A 15,258-nucleotide genomic window follows, 5' to 3' on the forward strand; every position below is an offset into this window, starting at 1 on the left:
TTCTCTTTCTCCCACTTCTCTTGCTTGTGTTCCCTCTCTCACTGTGTCTCTGTCAAATAAATAAAATCTTTGCAAAAAAGACCTGAGCTAAAGGCAGCCACCTAACAACTGAGCCACCCAGGTGCCCCTGGTTTTCTTAATAACATTTTCTTTTCTCTAGCATACTTTAGTGTAAGAATACAGTATATATTACATATAACATAAAAATATGTTAACCAGCTTTGCTGTTGGTAAGGCTCTGTGTCAACAGTAGGCTATTAGTATGTGAGTTTGGGAGGAATTAAAAGTTATGGTTGGATTTTTGTCTGCACAGGGAGGGTTGGTGTCAGCACCCCTAACCTTTGTGTTGCTCAAGGGCCAACTGTAATTCTGTTAATTTGGCAGCTGGTCCTCTAAATCCTTTGGGCATTTTTGGGGTAGAGGTAAGTGAAGTATGTCATACTTCTAGCAGCCAGGAGAGGGCACCATCTATATGGACTTAAAGGCATGTGGCCAGACCTCATGAAGAGGTCTGGTAGAGCTATGTGGAACATGAAACTAGAAAAAACAGAGAAGTCAGAGGTTAAATTCTGTTCTATAGAATCCTCTGTGGGGACAGCAGTGGACTCTTCTACTCCATGTGTTGCCCAGGACCATACTGACAGAAAACAACTGAAATCTGGGAGCTGTGGGGACTAGTTGCAGGGTCATCTCTCTCACTTATAACTCGGGGGTGGGTAGATACAATGCATTCATCAATTTCCACTACTTTGCGTATATACACAATTGGGAGTTTTAGCACACTGTAGTATGCAAATACAGTGTTTAATACCAAGCCAATCAGAATTTTCAAGTATTGATCCATCTATAGGGCTAACTGACCTGAAGCTTCAGTGCCTTGGAATAATAATTCCTATAGAAGTGCCTGGCATGTCTAAAATCATGTACATTTAAAAAAAATAAAATAAAACTATGTGTATTATGTTCATATGTGCAATGTTGGTTTAAACACAACCGCAAATATATCTAAGGCAAAGATACTGAGTTTGTGACTTAAAAAAAAAATGGCATGAGTCTATGTTTGCTAGGAAAATTGCCCAACAGTACCTCTTGTCTGCCTAGTTAATGGTCAGGCTTTCACAAATTGTAGTAATTTACTCCACTTTTACCATTAGAAGATCCATGTTGTAACAACACAGTATATAGTGTAGTGATTTTTTTATTGGAAAGTTGGTCCTGCCAGTTATTTATCTGTATTATAAGGCAAATTACTGAACTTCTCTGTGTGTTTTCCATTTGTAAAATGGTTAAAAGAATAGTTCCCAGTTCATAGATTATTGATAGAATTATATAAACTAATATGTTTAAAATGCTTATCTTGGGGCACCTATGTGATGCAGTTGGTTAAGTGTCCGACTCTTGGTTTCAGCACAGGTCATGATCTCAGGGTCCTGGGATTGAGCCCTGCATCAGACTCTGCTCAGAATAGAATTATTTTTTTTAAAGATTTTATTTATTTATTTGACAGAGAGAGATCACAAGTTGGCAGAGAGGCAGGCAGAGAAAGAGAGAGGAGGAAGCAGGCTCCCTGCTGAGCAAAGAGCCCAATGCAGGGCTCAATCCCAGGACCCTGGGATCATTACCTGAGCCGAAGGCAGAGGCTTAACCCACTGAGCCACCCAGGCGCTCTCAGAATAGAATCTCTTTGAGATTCTCTCTTTTCCCCCTGTCCCTCCTGCTTGTGCTGTATCTCTCTCTCAAATAAATACATAAACTTTTTAAAAAAGATAAAATGCTTATCTCAGTGCCTGTCTCATGCTAAATGCCCAAAAAACATTAAGTATTATTGGGCATCTGGGTGGCTCAGTCAGTTAAGCATCTGCCTTTGGCTCAGGTCATGATCCTAGGGTCCTGGGATTGAGCCCCATGTCAGGCTTTCTGCTCAGCGGGGATCCTGCTTCTCCCTCTCCTGTTCCCCCTGCTTGTGCTTTCTTTCTATCTCTCCCTCTCAAATAAATAAGATCTTCAAAAAAAATTTAAAAAATGAAGTATTGTTGCAGTTATTTAATAGACTTCTGAATGGCCTCTTGTACCTGTTACCCCCTATTCTACAGGGTGTGGAAGCTTTGTCTTTGGAGCAGGAAGTTTTGCCTCAGTGGTGGTGAACTGATGTTGAGCCGGGGGCTTGAAAGGGAAAGGCTAACTTTACTGAAGACTTATTATATGCCAGGCACTGTTGTAAGTGCTGGGACTCTAAGCAATATATTATTGTTCCTTGCATCATAGAATTTAAGAGTTTGATGAGGAAGGAAAAGCACAAGAATTGATGGTATCAGACCGATGAATGGGTACAGTTGTGAGATGTGTGAGTGTGTGTGTATTACTCTACTATCAAAAAGAATGAAATCTTGCCATTTGCAGCAGTGGGGATAGAGATAGAGTATATTATGCTAAACAAAATAAGTCACTCAGAGAAAGACAGTTACCATGATTCTACTCCTGTATGGAATTTAAAAAACAAAACAGATGAACATAGGGGAAGGGAAGAAAGAGAGGGAGGCAAACCATAAGAGACTCTTAACCATATAATATATATTTATATAATGTATATATACTATGTGTATATATATATAATATAAATATATATTATATATACACAGTACGTATAGTGATCATTTGTCACTAGGTTTATCCCTTTACTATATGATTGGGGTCTAGGGAGGCAGAGGAGATAAGCACTTGTTCTGAATTTGCTGCTTGAACCAGAAATCCCAATTTGTTATCTTGAAATTTATAAGAAGTGCATTGTATTTCTATAGAATGTTAAATATTTGAATAAGAGAAATAATTATTTTACTAAGTGACAACGTCACTTAGATTGGGAAATCTTGGCCTAAGATAGAGCTTCTTGCACTGAACTTAAGCTGAGAAAATCACATTGTATAACCTTCACTGGTCTATTCTTTTGATGAAGTTTTAAACATGGCATTCAGATAAATGCCTCCTATAAAATATAAAATGCTGACTAAGCACACAATTGTAAAACACTCATCAGACCCAGGCTCAGATAAAATGAAAAACTTCATAGGAAGCAAAAGGATAAAAGGAGTAGATGGGAGAGGGTAATGAATTCATGAGTCAGCTAGTAGAACTTCTTGTATCAGAAAAATGAACACCACATTTTTCATAAACATTTAATTTCCATTTGAACGTTGCTATTGAGTTTGCTATAATTACCTCTTTAGGGAAATGGTTCCACTTTCTGACTGTAATTAGTTCCAGGAATATTTTCCCAGTTTCAGTTTGAGTTTGCCCTTTGCTCTTGCTTTACTGTTCTTCAGACCTCTTCAGTCTAAAGTCTGTTTTCCTCTCAAGTCAGGCACTTTTTGAAAGTTTTTTTCTACCTGAAATGTCATTTCTTTAATCTAAATAAATCAGATTTCTTGACCTCTTTTTGGTAGCTTTCTTCTCATATCAGCAACTATTTTCATTTGTTTCTAGAATTTAAGGTTTTTCTCAGTGTTTTTTATTTTTATTTTTAAAGTTTTAAAAAGATTTTATTTACTTATTTGACACAGAGAGAGAGATCACAAGACCCTGGGATCATGACCAGAGCTGAAGGCAGAGGTGTAACCCACTGAGCCATCCAGGTGCCCCATGGTTTTTTTCAATATTTTAACTGACAAATTCAGTTTTCACATGGTATCTAAATGTATCTTTTATGCAAATATAACATAGCACCCTAACCATTTGGTAGTGAAAATTCTTCTGTCACCTTTCAAATCACAGTTGGGTGAACCTTTCTTTAATAGACACATACAGGGACACCTGGGTGGCTCAGTGGGTTAAAGCCTCTGCCTTTGGCTTAGGTCATGGTCTCAGGGTCCTGGGATCTAGCTCCGCATTGGGCTCTCTGCTTGGCAGGGAGCCTGCTTCTTTCTCTCTCTCTGCCTGCCTCTCTGCCTACTTGTGATCTCTGTCAAATAAATAAATAAAATCTAAAAAAAAAGACACATACATACTGTAATTAGTATATTTAAAAACGAATCTTTTGGGGTGGGCTCCTAAGGCAAAGTCGTGCACTATTCAGTGCCTTTTATGAACTTTTTGTGCTGTGAACTCATAGATTCTGCAAGTGTTACTTTATCAACTAATAAACCCACAGCTATTCATGCAATCTCTGCACCCAGCCATTCATTTGTTCAACACCAATTATGTGCCACTGTGTTAGCCACTGTGAAGCCATAGTGAATTAAAAACAAACTGACCCTGCTCTCATGGAGTTAGGAATCTTGTAGGGGAAAAAGTTTCAAATGTGGTAAGTACTATAAGGGAATATCATGGAATTAACTTTGATGGAATAAGAGGTATTCAGGAAGGCTGCTTGGGATCACAGGTGCAATGTGCAAACATATTTTTTGGGGTACATGTGTGTAAATGATGTTTGAGAAGTATCTGGGACTTTAGCAGCAGTAGCTTTTTTTTTTTTTTTTTTTTTTGATGTTGTTGTTTTTGTTTTTTTTTTTAAGATTTTTTTATTAGGGACCTGGGTGGCTCTGTTAAGCGGCTGACTCTTAATTTATCTGCAGGTCATGATCTCAGGGTCCTGGGATCAAGCCTTGCATTGGGGCTCCACACTCCTCGTGGAGTCTGCTTCAGGATTCTCTCTTCCTTTGCCCCTCCCCCCTCATGCTCTCTCTCTGTCATTTGAAGGCAAGAGAGAGAGAGCATGAGCTTGGGGAGTGGCAGAGGGAGAGAGAGAGAATTTCTAAGAGACTCCCATGCAGGGCTCAATCCCATGGCTCTGAGATCATGACCCCAACTAAAGTCAGACACTTGATGGACTGAGCCACCCAGACATCCAGCAATAGTTTTTTTTTTAAAGAGTTATTGAAATATAATTCAGATAATGCACAAATTACCCACTTAAAGTATACAAACCAACAGATTTTGGTATGATACATTATCAAGTTTTAATTTTTGGTTTGTTGTGTATATGTATATAACCGTAAAATTTGCCATGTTAATGATTTTAACTGTACAATTCAGTGACACTAATTGCATTCATATATTAATACAGTGTTATGCAACCATCACTATGAAAACTTTTCATCACCCTAAACTGAAATTCTTTATTTGTGAAGCAATAATTCCCAGTTCCCCTTCCCCATCCTCTGGTAAACCCTATTCTGAATTTTGTCTCGGAATTTGCCTATTCTAAGTACCTCATATATTTGAAATCATACAGTGTTTGTCTTTTTATGTCTGGCTTATTTCACTTAGATAATGTGTTCAAAGTTCATTAATGTTGAAGCTGTTGAAGCATATATCAGAACTTCATTCTTGTAGCTGAGTAATAGTTCATTGTGTGTGTGTATATATGTGCATACCACATTTTGCTTATCAGTTCATTTGTTGATTCCCACCTTCTGACTGTTGTGAACAGTGCCTCAGTAGATATTGATAAATGAGTACCAGTTGGAGTTCCCACTTTCAGTGCTTTTGAGTAAGCATCTAGAAGTAGAATTACTGGATCATATGATAATTTCATGTCTACCTTTTTGAAGAACCATTAAATCATTTTCCACAGTGGTTGTGCCATTTTCTATTCCCATCTGTAATATATGAGTATTCCAATTTCTTTACATTCTCACCAACACCTGTTATTACCATTTAAAAAAATTATATCCATCTTAGTAGGTATGAAGTGCTGTTTTGTTTCTAACTTTTGGGGAAACTGGCAAACTATTTTCCAAAGTGACTGCACCATTTTACATTCCCACCAGCAGTGTATGAAAGTTTCAATTTCTCTGTGTCCTTGCCAACATTTGTTATTACCTAATGATTTGATTCTAGCCATCCTAGTAGGTATGAAGTAATATCTCATTGTGATGTATATTTTCATTTCCTTGGGGAGCCTGGCTGGCTCTGTCAGTGGGAGTATGCAACTCTTAATCTCAGGGTTCCGGGTTCAAGCTGCACGTTGTATATAGAGTATTTAAAAAATAAAATCTTTAAAAAAATAAATTTGCAATTCCTTAATGACTGATGATATTGATCATCTTTTCATGTGCTTATTGACCACTTGTATATCTTTGAAGAAATGTCTATGCAGATCATTTGCTCATTTTTTAAGGTAAAATACCATTTTATTGATGATTAATGTGAGATTTCAATAATCTAATACAATGCTATTTTCAAATTTTTTTTTATTAACGTAATATATTATTTGTTTCAGGGGCATTTGCCCATTTTTAAATTGGCTTATTTGTCTTTTTATTATTGAGTGATATAAGTTCTAACAGCAGTAGTTTTTTTTATTTTTTAAGATTTATTTATTTACTTATTTATTTGACACAGAGAGACAGCGAGACAGGGAACACAAGCAGTGAGATTTGGAGAGGAAGAAGCAGGCTCCCCACTGAGCAGGGAGCCCAATGCAGGGCTCAATCCCACAACCCTGGGATCATGACCTGAGCCACACAAGCACCCTGCAGCAGTAGTTTTTAAAAGAATTTATTTATTTATTTATTTGAGAGAGAGCATATTGCAGGGGCGTGGGGGAACGCTGTGGGGGAGGGAGAGACAGAGAGAGAGAATCCCAAGCATACTCTCCACTAAGCATGGAGCCTGAACTGGGGGCCCAAGATCAGGACTTTGAGATCACCTGAGCCAAAACCAAGAGTCAGACATTAAACTGACTGAACCATGCAGGTCCCCCTAACATAAGTAGTTTCATTTTTGTTTATTTTTTTTTAAAGAGATAGAGAATGAAATGTAGAGTGAGAGTTCAGAGACAGCAGGAGAGGGAAAGGGAGAAACAGGCTCCCCACTGAGCAGAGAGCCCAGCTCCGGGGTTAATCCCAGGACCCTGGGATTATGACTGGAGTTGAGGGCAGATGTTTAGCTGACTGAGCCACTTAGGCGCCCCACAGCGGTAGTTTTCATTCAAAGCTGCTGGGCAATGGTTTGAAATGGAGTTCTTCTTCAGCCCAATAATAAAATATGCCTGTAATTCCAGGGATGTTTTTATGAGTCTTTCAGTACTTCAGGGATTTATTAGTTTCTTGATTCCTGTGGGGTTTTCGCAAAAGTCAAATGATTAATTCTAAAAAGAAGAGACTCATTTTAACCCAGTACAATAGTCAAATACCTAAATCTTACTGTTTCTCCCTATGATTTTGTTATTTTTCTGTTTAACAGTTCTCCTTGGGTTTTCCAAACTGTTTTGGTTTAGTGTGTAACTATTTTCCAAATACTTAAAATTGTTTCCACTATTTCTTCCTTCTTCTTTGGTCAGAATCATTGAGTTTCATAATAAATCATTTTTTGGAGTTATAACTGATATACAACATTATATTAGTTTTGGAGGTACAACATAATGATTCAGTATTCGTATATGTTGTGAAATGGTCACAGCAGTAAGTGTAGTTAACGTTCATCACTGTGTGTGGTTATAGATTCTCTTTTTTTTCCTGTGATAAGAACTTTTTAAAGATTTACTCTCTTACCAACTTTATAGCATAGTGACTACAGTTAATAATACTGTATTGTATAATTATATCATTTATACCACTCCTGGGTCATGGGCAATTTTCATGTCAAATTAATTCACATTTGATTAATGTCAAATGCATTCAGGGTTATTAATGAGAAATTGTACTTGGGATTTATAAAGTAATTTCTACGTACAAAGTACTCTTCAGATTGTAACTAATTATACTTTACAATACACCTGAAAGATAGATTTACTATTAATAATATTTGTCCTGATGTCAAATTCCATGAAGCACCCCTTGACATAAATGTCTAATGTGATATAAGTTAATTGAGAAGAACCTTTGCTTCTCAACTTGCAGGCAACTGTTTATCCAGATATCACATCATTTATCTCTTGGCAGATGTTTTTTTCAAAAGCAATACTCAAAGTATTACAAATACTTGATAAATTATACCTTGTCTTAATAGAGGAACCGTGAATAAAAATCTGCCTTTTGGAATTTGATTTCAAGATAAAAGGAAAGGAAAATAATTCAAAATTTTTAGTTTGAAAGGTGAATGTCTTGAGAAATGATCAACTTCTTTAAAGCACTGTGAATTTCAAGTGGGTTATTTGAATACATAACAGTGGAATAAGTTCAATGATTATTTAGGATAAAGGGAGTGCTAGAGACCACAAGAATGGAGTTTTGTTCTAAACCCTGACACTGAGGACTTCAGTGATGTTTGGGCAGGTCTCCTAACCTCAGTTACTTTACTTTCACAATCTGACGTCTCTCTAAGTCTGTTCTATAACTGATAGTTCTGAATGCAGCCCTAATTACAAATTGTTTAGCCCACACAGTATTTTTTAAAAATTTGACCTAGTTGCATACGTTTTAAAAAATGGCAGATTACATATACAAATTCATATTTGTAACATCTCTTGAAAAAGGTGATCTGGCAATAGTTTTCCATGTCTTGACTGACACATACTTGGGATTAAGTAACTGAATACTTCCTTTCCTCCCTCCCCTGGCTAAGCAGAATGTGGCTGTATTATTTACCACACCTGGTTCAGGTTATTCATTTATGTCACCTGCCCAGCCTTTGTAGTCACTTCAGTGTACTACTACAATAAAATAGAATACTTAAAGTTAAAAAAATGTACCTGTGGTATCTCTAGCAGAATTCTAAGATGGCTTTCAGATTCCTGCCTCCTGGTGAGCAACCTCTGTATAATCATTTCTCTTGAGTGTGTGTGGTCTGAACCTGTGAAAATGATGGATGTCACTGTTGTGATTATGTTATATGGCAGGAAATATTATAGGTGCAATTAAGTTCCTTAACAGGTAACTGTGACTTAATTGAAAGGGAGATTATCAGATTGGGCCAGACCTAATTAGGTTGGCCTTGAAAGAAAAAAGAAGCAACAGCAGATACTTTCCTCATGATTTCAAGGAAAAGAAAACAGTCATATGGTAAACTATGTACATAGAAGGGTAGTCTCTAGAAGCTGAGGTTCTTTTTTTTTTTTTTTTTTAAGATTTTATTTATTTATTTGACAGAGAGAGAGATCACAAGGAGGCGGAGAGACAAGGGGAAGCAGGTTCCCTGCTGAGCAGAGAGCCCGATATGTGGCTTGATGCTGGACCCCGAGACCATGACCTGAGCCGAAGGCAAAGGCTTATTAACCCACTGAGCCACCTAGGCACCCCTAGAAACTGAGGTTCTTGATCCTAACACTGAAGAAACTGAATTCTGCCATCAACCTGAATGAGCTTGGGAAGATGACCCAGAATATCAGATGAGACCCTATCCCTTGGTGACAGCTTAATTATCTTAATTTCAGTTTTGTGAGACCTTAAGCAGAACACCTGGGTAATTCATACCCAAAGTCCTGATCCAGAGAAACTGAGATAATAAAAGGATATTGTCTTAAGTCATTAATTTTGTGATATTTTGTGGTACAGCAGTAGAAAACTAAATAGTATCTCTGATGGAATAAAGAAAAAGATACATATTTGGAAATGAAAGGATATGCCAAGAAATTGAATTTTCTTAATGTATCATATTCATTTAAAAAGAAAATAATGGAGGTGCCTGTCTGGCTCAGTTGGTAGATAGAGCATGTGACTCTATCTCAGGGTCGTCAGTTTGAACCCCATGTTGGATGTAAAGATTACTTAAAAAAAAAAAAAAAGAAAGAAAAAGAAAAGAAAGTAATAACTCTAAAGAGCATGAGAGAGTTTTGGGTGATGAAACTGCTGTGTATCCTGACTATGTTTGTGGTTACACAAATCTATCCATAAGTTAAAAACCATAAAACTAGGGCACCTGGGTGGCTCAGTGGGTTAAGCCTCTGCTTTCAGCTCTGGTCATGACCTCAGAGTCCTGGGATTGAGCCCTGCATCGGGCTCGGCAGGGAGTCTACTCCCCCTCTCTCTGACTGCCTCTCTGCCTACTTGTGATCTCTCTCTCTGTCAAATAAATAAATAAATAAAATCTTTAAAAAAAATAGAACTATATACCAAATGATAAAAGTTCAATTTTATTATAAGATAAAAAGACCAAAAATATCTGAAAAACTAAAAAGAAAATATAATGATGTAGGATGTAGATCTGAAATGTTAAATATCCTGGGTTTTTATTTTTATTTGTTTATTTTTATTTTTTAAAAGTTTTATTTATTTAAGTAATCTCTGCACCCACTGTGGGGCTCAAACTCACATCCCCAAGATCAAAAGTCAGTTACTTTACCAGTGGAGCCAGCTAGGCACCCTTATCTTGAGTTTTTACAAAACAAGAGTTTGTCTTGACTATTATATTACTTCTCAAAGGCTCAAAGTTAATGAGTTTCATGACTCACATAAGGGCACTAATGCCATTCACGAGGAGTCTGCTCTCATGACCTCATCAGAACCTGCTTGCCTCCCTAAAGCCCCATCTCCTAATGTCATTATATTTAGGGGTTAGGGTTTCAACATACGAATTTTAGGGACACAAACATTGAGTCTATAACACTCCACTATTTAACATTATTCTGGAGGCATTAGCCAATATAATAAGACTAGAGAAACAACTGGAGGGGTAAGTACAAAAAAGGAAGATTATCTCTGCAAGTTATATGATAGTATACCTGAAAAATTCTTGAGATTCATGATAAAAGCAACATAAAGAGTACAGAAGTGTAGTGGCATATACAATTATCATGCAAAAACAAATAGCATTTATATACAGGAGTAATACCAAGTTACAAGGTAAAACAAATATGAAAAGCCCTATCCACAATAATAGCAATAAGCAAAATACTTAGGAGTAAACCTAACAAGAAATGTTCAAAACTTATGTATTAGTTTCCTATTGCTGCTTTAGCAAATTACTAAAAAATTAAGTGGCTTAAGCACTACAGATTTATTATTTAACAGTTCTGGAAGTTCAAAGTAAAAAATGGTGAGATGTGGACTATAATCAAGGAGTCTGTAGGGCTGCCTTGATTTCTGGAGAGACAGTGGGGGAATATGGTTTTTGTCTTTTCTAAGTTCTAGAAGCTGTTTGCATTTGTTGGCTCATGGCCTTCTTCCACCTTCAAAGCCAGCAATTGCTGGTTAAGTCTTTCTCATACCATGTCACTTTGGCATTGACCCTTCTGCCTGCTTCTTCCGTGTTTCTGCATTTCTGCATCTCTTCCTCCTCTCTTTCTCTTTGTTGTTTATTTTGAGCCATCCAGATATCCAGAATAATCTCCCTAATTAAGATAAGCTGATTAGTTACCTTATATTCATCTGCTATTTTAATTCCCCTTTGCCATTTAATGTAAAATTTTCACAACTTCTGAGGATTAACATGTAGGTAGGCATCTATGGGAAGCCATTTTATGCCTACTACAACTTATATAAAAAAATTATAAAACACTCCTGAGATACAGAAAGTAAATTTTCCATTTGATGTAAAATATTGTATTTATTTGAGTAAGTGCAGTGGGGCGAGGGAGAAGAAGGCTCCCTCTTCTTGACATGGAGCTCAGTCCTGGACCGAAGAATCATGACCTGAGCTGAAGGTAGACACTTAACCCGACAGCCACCCAGGCACCCCAGAGATAAAACCTTGATAGATAAAATTGAGGAAAGGACATAAACAGATAATTCATAAAGATAGATATAAAACTGACTCTTTAACATAAAAAGATGTTCAACATCACTCATAATCAGAGCAATACAAAATAAGGCTACACTGAGACAGCACTTCTTCTTCAACAGAATAACTAAAATTGAAAAGCTGGAGAGCACTTTCTGTTGATAAGGCTGTAGGGAAATAGGCACTCTCATACATTGCTGGTTGGAATGCAATATGGAAGTGAGTTTGGCAGTGTCAAATAAAATGATGCATGCATTTAGCCCTTGACCAGAAGTCTCACTTCTAGGAATTTCTCCTGAAGATGCATCTCCAACAGTATAAAAATATGTATGCATGGTTTATTTACTTTAGCATTATAAGTACAAAATATTATGAATTCCCTAAATATTCCAGCATAAAGTATGGTACATATAATGGGGCACTATGCAACTGCAAAAAAGAATGAGAACAATCTCTATGAAATTATATAGAATGATTTCCAGGAAACAATAGTAAATAGCAAAAGAGCATATATTGTATGCATTATTTTGTGTAAAAGAAAGGAAAATAGAACATCATACTCACATCCTGTTGCAAAGTAAAAAAGCAGAAATGATAAATAAGAAACCATTTTTTTTAAGTTTACTTATAGGGTGTGGGAGGGGATAAAGTGGAAAGGGCACATGTGAGAGTAACACTTCTCTGAGTGTAACTTTTTGTATAGTTTTGGCTTTTCAAAGCATGTTAATATCCTATATATTCAAGTAAAATTAAATCAGTAAGTATAAGAACAGGGAAAAAATCTTGAAAGAAATTATACTGCTTTTATATAAAATAAATAACAGAACCATCCCCAGGGAGAGAAAACAAAGAAATCAAGAAAGAAGTAATACAATAACTTATGCACATGGACTTTCCCTATATACCCTCATTTTGGAATAGGGAAGAGGCTAAGAAGAGAAAAGAATCGCAAACAGACTGTGATCACTTTTTTTTTTTTAAGATTTTTATTTTTAAGTAATGTCTACACCCAACATGGGACTTGAACTCACACCCCCAAGATCAAGAGTTGCATTTTCTTCTGACTGACCCAGGCAGGTACCCCTGTGACACTTTTAAGTAGGTTTATTTATGTGGTGGTATGGCAACAAATTCCGAGATGACTTTGAATGTATAATAGGATTAAGCAAATTAGTAAACATGCTGATATTGGAAGCAAGAATTCTCATTGGAGGGGTGCCTGGGTGGCTCAGTGGGTTAAAGCCTCTGCCTTCTGCTCAGGTCCTGGGTTCGAGCCCCGAATTGGGCTCTCTGCTCAACAGGAAGCCTGTTTCCCTTCCTCTCTCTCTGCCTGCTTCTCTGCCTACTTGTGATCTCTGTCTGTTAAATAAATAAAATCTTAAAAAAAAAATAATTCTCAGTGAGGAAGAATGGACATACAGATGTGGAATATGAGCAGGGTTTGGAATTGGAAATATTGGTGTATAGTCATGATTTCTAAAATGTGTATGTGTGTGGATGCATATATTAATATATTTCTAACAGCTTAAGACAACAAACATTTATTATCTTACAGTTTTTGTGGGTTAGGAATCCAGGAATAGCTTAGCTGGGTGACTCTGACTCCCTGTCTCTTGAGTTTGCAGTCAAGCTGTTGACTAAGGCTGCAGTCATCTTCAAGGTTCTTTGAGGCTGGGAGACCCACTTCCAGCCTCACTAATGTGGTTGTTGGTTGAGAGCTTCAGTTTTGCATTATGTGGTTTTTTTCACAGGCTGCTTAAACCATGGTAGCTGACTTCCCAGAGAGAATAAAGGGAGGGAGAAAGAGGGGGAAACAAAAATGGAAGCCCTACAATGTCTTTAATAACCTGATCTCAGAAGTGACATATCATCAATTCTGCTGTGTCCTATTGGTTACTCAGGCTAAATCTCTCACAAAACCTTGCACCAGGGTGTAAATGCCAAGAGGCAGGGATTGTTGGCACCATCTTGAAGTCTGGCTGTCATAATGCATGTGTATGTCTACATGTTTATTTTATGGATGTGCATGTATATATGGCTAGACATACATGTATATCCTGGCTCTGTCTACCGAAAAAGCCAAGAGGCAAAGTCACGGCAGTAGCAATCAGCATACCTAGCAACCAGATTTTGATCTCTAATATCATTCTCAGTAAAAACTACTAGAGCCTCTCAGATAAGTGGTTGATTCCAGGGTTGGAGCAAGTAGGTAGAAGATGATACAGGAACAACCTTTGATACTCCAGAAAAAAAAAGAAATACCCAAACACATGACAGGGAAATGTCACAAGGATGTAGAAGCTGGCTGGAAGGATCCACCACCAAATCTTGACTTTTTGAACATCTAAATAATTTAGTAAAATAAGTTATCAATGATTGAAAAAAATGAACTCATGCATTTTTACTGATGATTGTTGGGAAGGTAGATAGATAGATGAGTTCTCTTGCTTAAAGGAGAATGACTGGGCCTTACTGGTAAATGTAGATAGAGTGCTGGATTTAGGAAGTTGTCATTTGCAACTATACTGGATCATACAAGAGTCATCAATGCATGCTAAACTTAAGATGAAATTTTAGTGAAGAGCAAGATATTTATATAGTCTTGAAGAGTCTTTCCCACAGACTTATTGGTTGCAGCTGAGGGAAAAGATCCCAGTGATTACAGAATGGAGAAGTTGGGTAACACCTTGACCAGGTGATGAAAATCACGAATGAAGGACAGATGTACATTGTATCACCCAGGTGCCCCTCCTTTTGAACCTTTAAAGCAGGAGGAGATCAGTTTATGCACCTATAGCACTTCTTATCTATTCCAATATGCAAGGGATTTTAGGATTACTTAAGCAGAAGAAATTCATGGGCATATTTTTAAAAATGTATATTTTTATTTTTGGAAATAAGAAATTCACTTAGTTCAATATTCAGAATGTGCAAACAGCCAAATAGTGAAAAGTCCTCCTTGAACTTTTGTTCCCAAGCCACCCGATTCCCTTCTCTGGGCAATTAATGATAGGAGCTTCTGGTATATCTTCCCAGGCATATTTTATGAATATACATGAAAATATTAGTAATATACTGTCTTTCTCAGGTGAATGATAGTGTGTTATTTATACACACTGTCCTGCACCTTATTTTTATCTTTCACCCATGGTAGATCTTGGAAATCCTTCTATGTCAGCTTATAAAGAACATTTCCATTCTTTTCTGAGGTTAAGAATATTTCATCGTGTGAATGTACCATTGTTTAACTAGTCTACTGATAGACATTTAGGTTGTTTTCCATCTTCTGCTTTTGCAAACAATGCTGCCATAAATATACTTGTATATGTGTCACTTTGCACATGCTTAAACATACCTATAGGTTAAATATTTGGAAGTGGAACTCCTATGTCCAAAAAATCCATTTGTAAATATGATAGATACCATCAGATTATCCTCTGTGAAGATTGTTACCAGTTTACATTTCTCTACAGTGGGGAAGCATGTCTATTAATCGACTTGATTCTACCACATAGTGTTTTTTTTTTTTTTTTAAGATTTTATTTATTTATTTGACAGAGATCACAAGTAGGCAGAGAAGCAGGCAGAGAGAGAGGAGGAAGCAGGCTCCCTGCTCACAGAGAGCCTGATGTGAGGCTTGATCTCAGGACCCTGGGATCATGA

The sequence above is a fragment of the Mustela nigripes genome, chromosome 12 (assembly GCF_022355385.1).
Source record: "Mustela nigripes isolate SB6536 chromosome 12, MUSNIG.SB6536, whole genome shotgun sequence".
NCBI lineage: Eukaryota > Metazoa > Chordata > Mammalia > Carnivora > Mustelidae > Mustela > Mustela nigripes.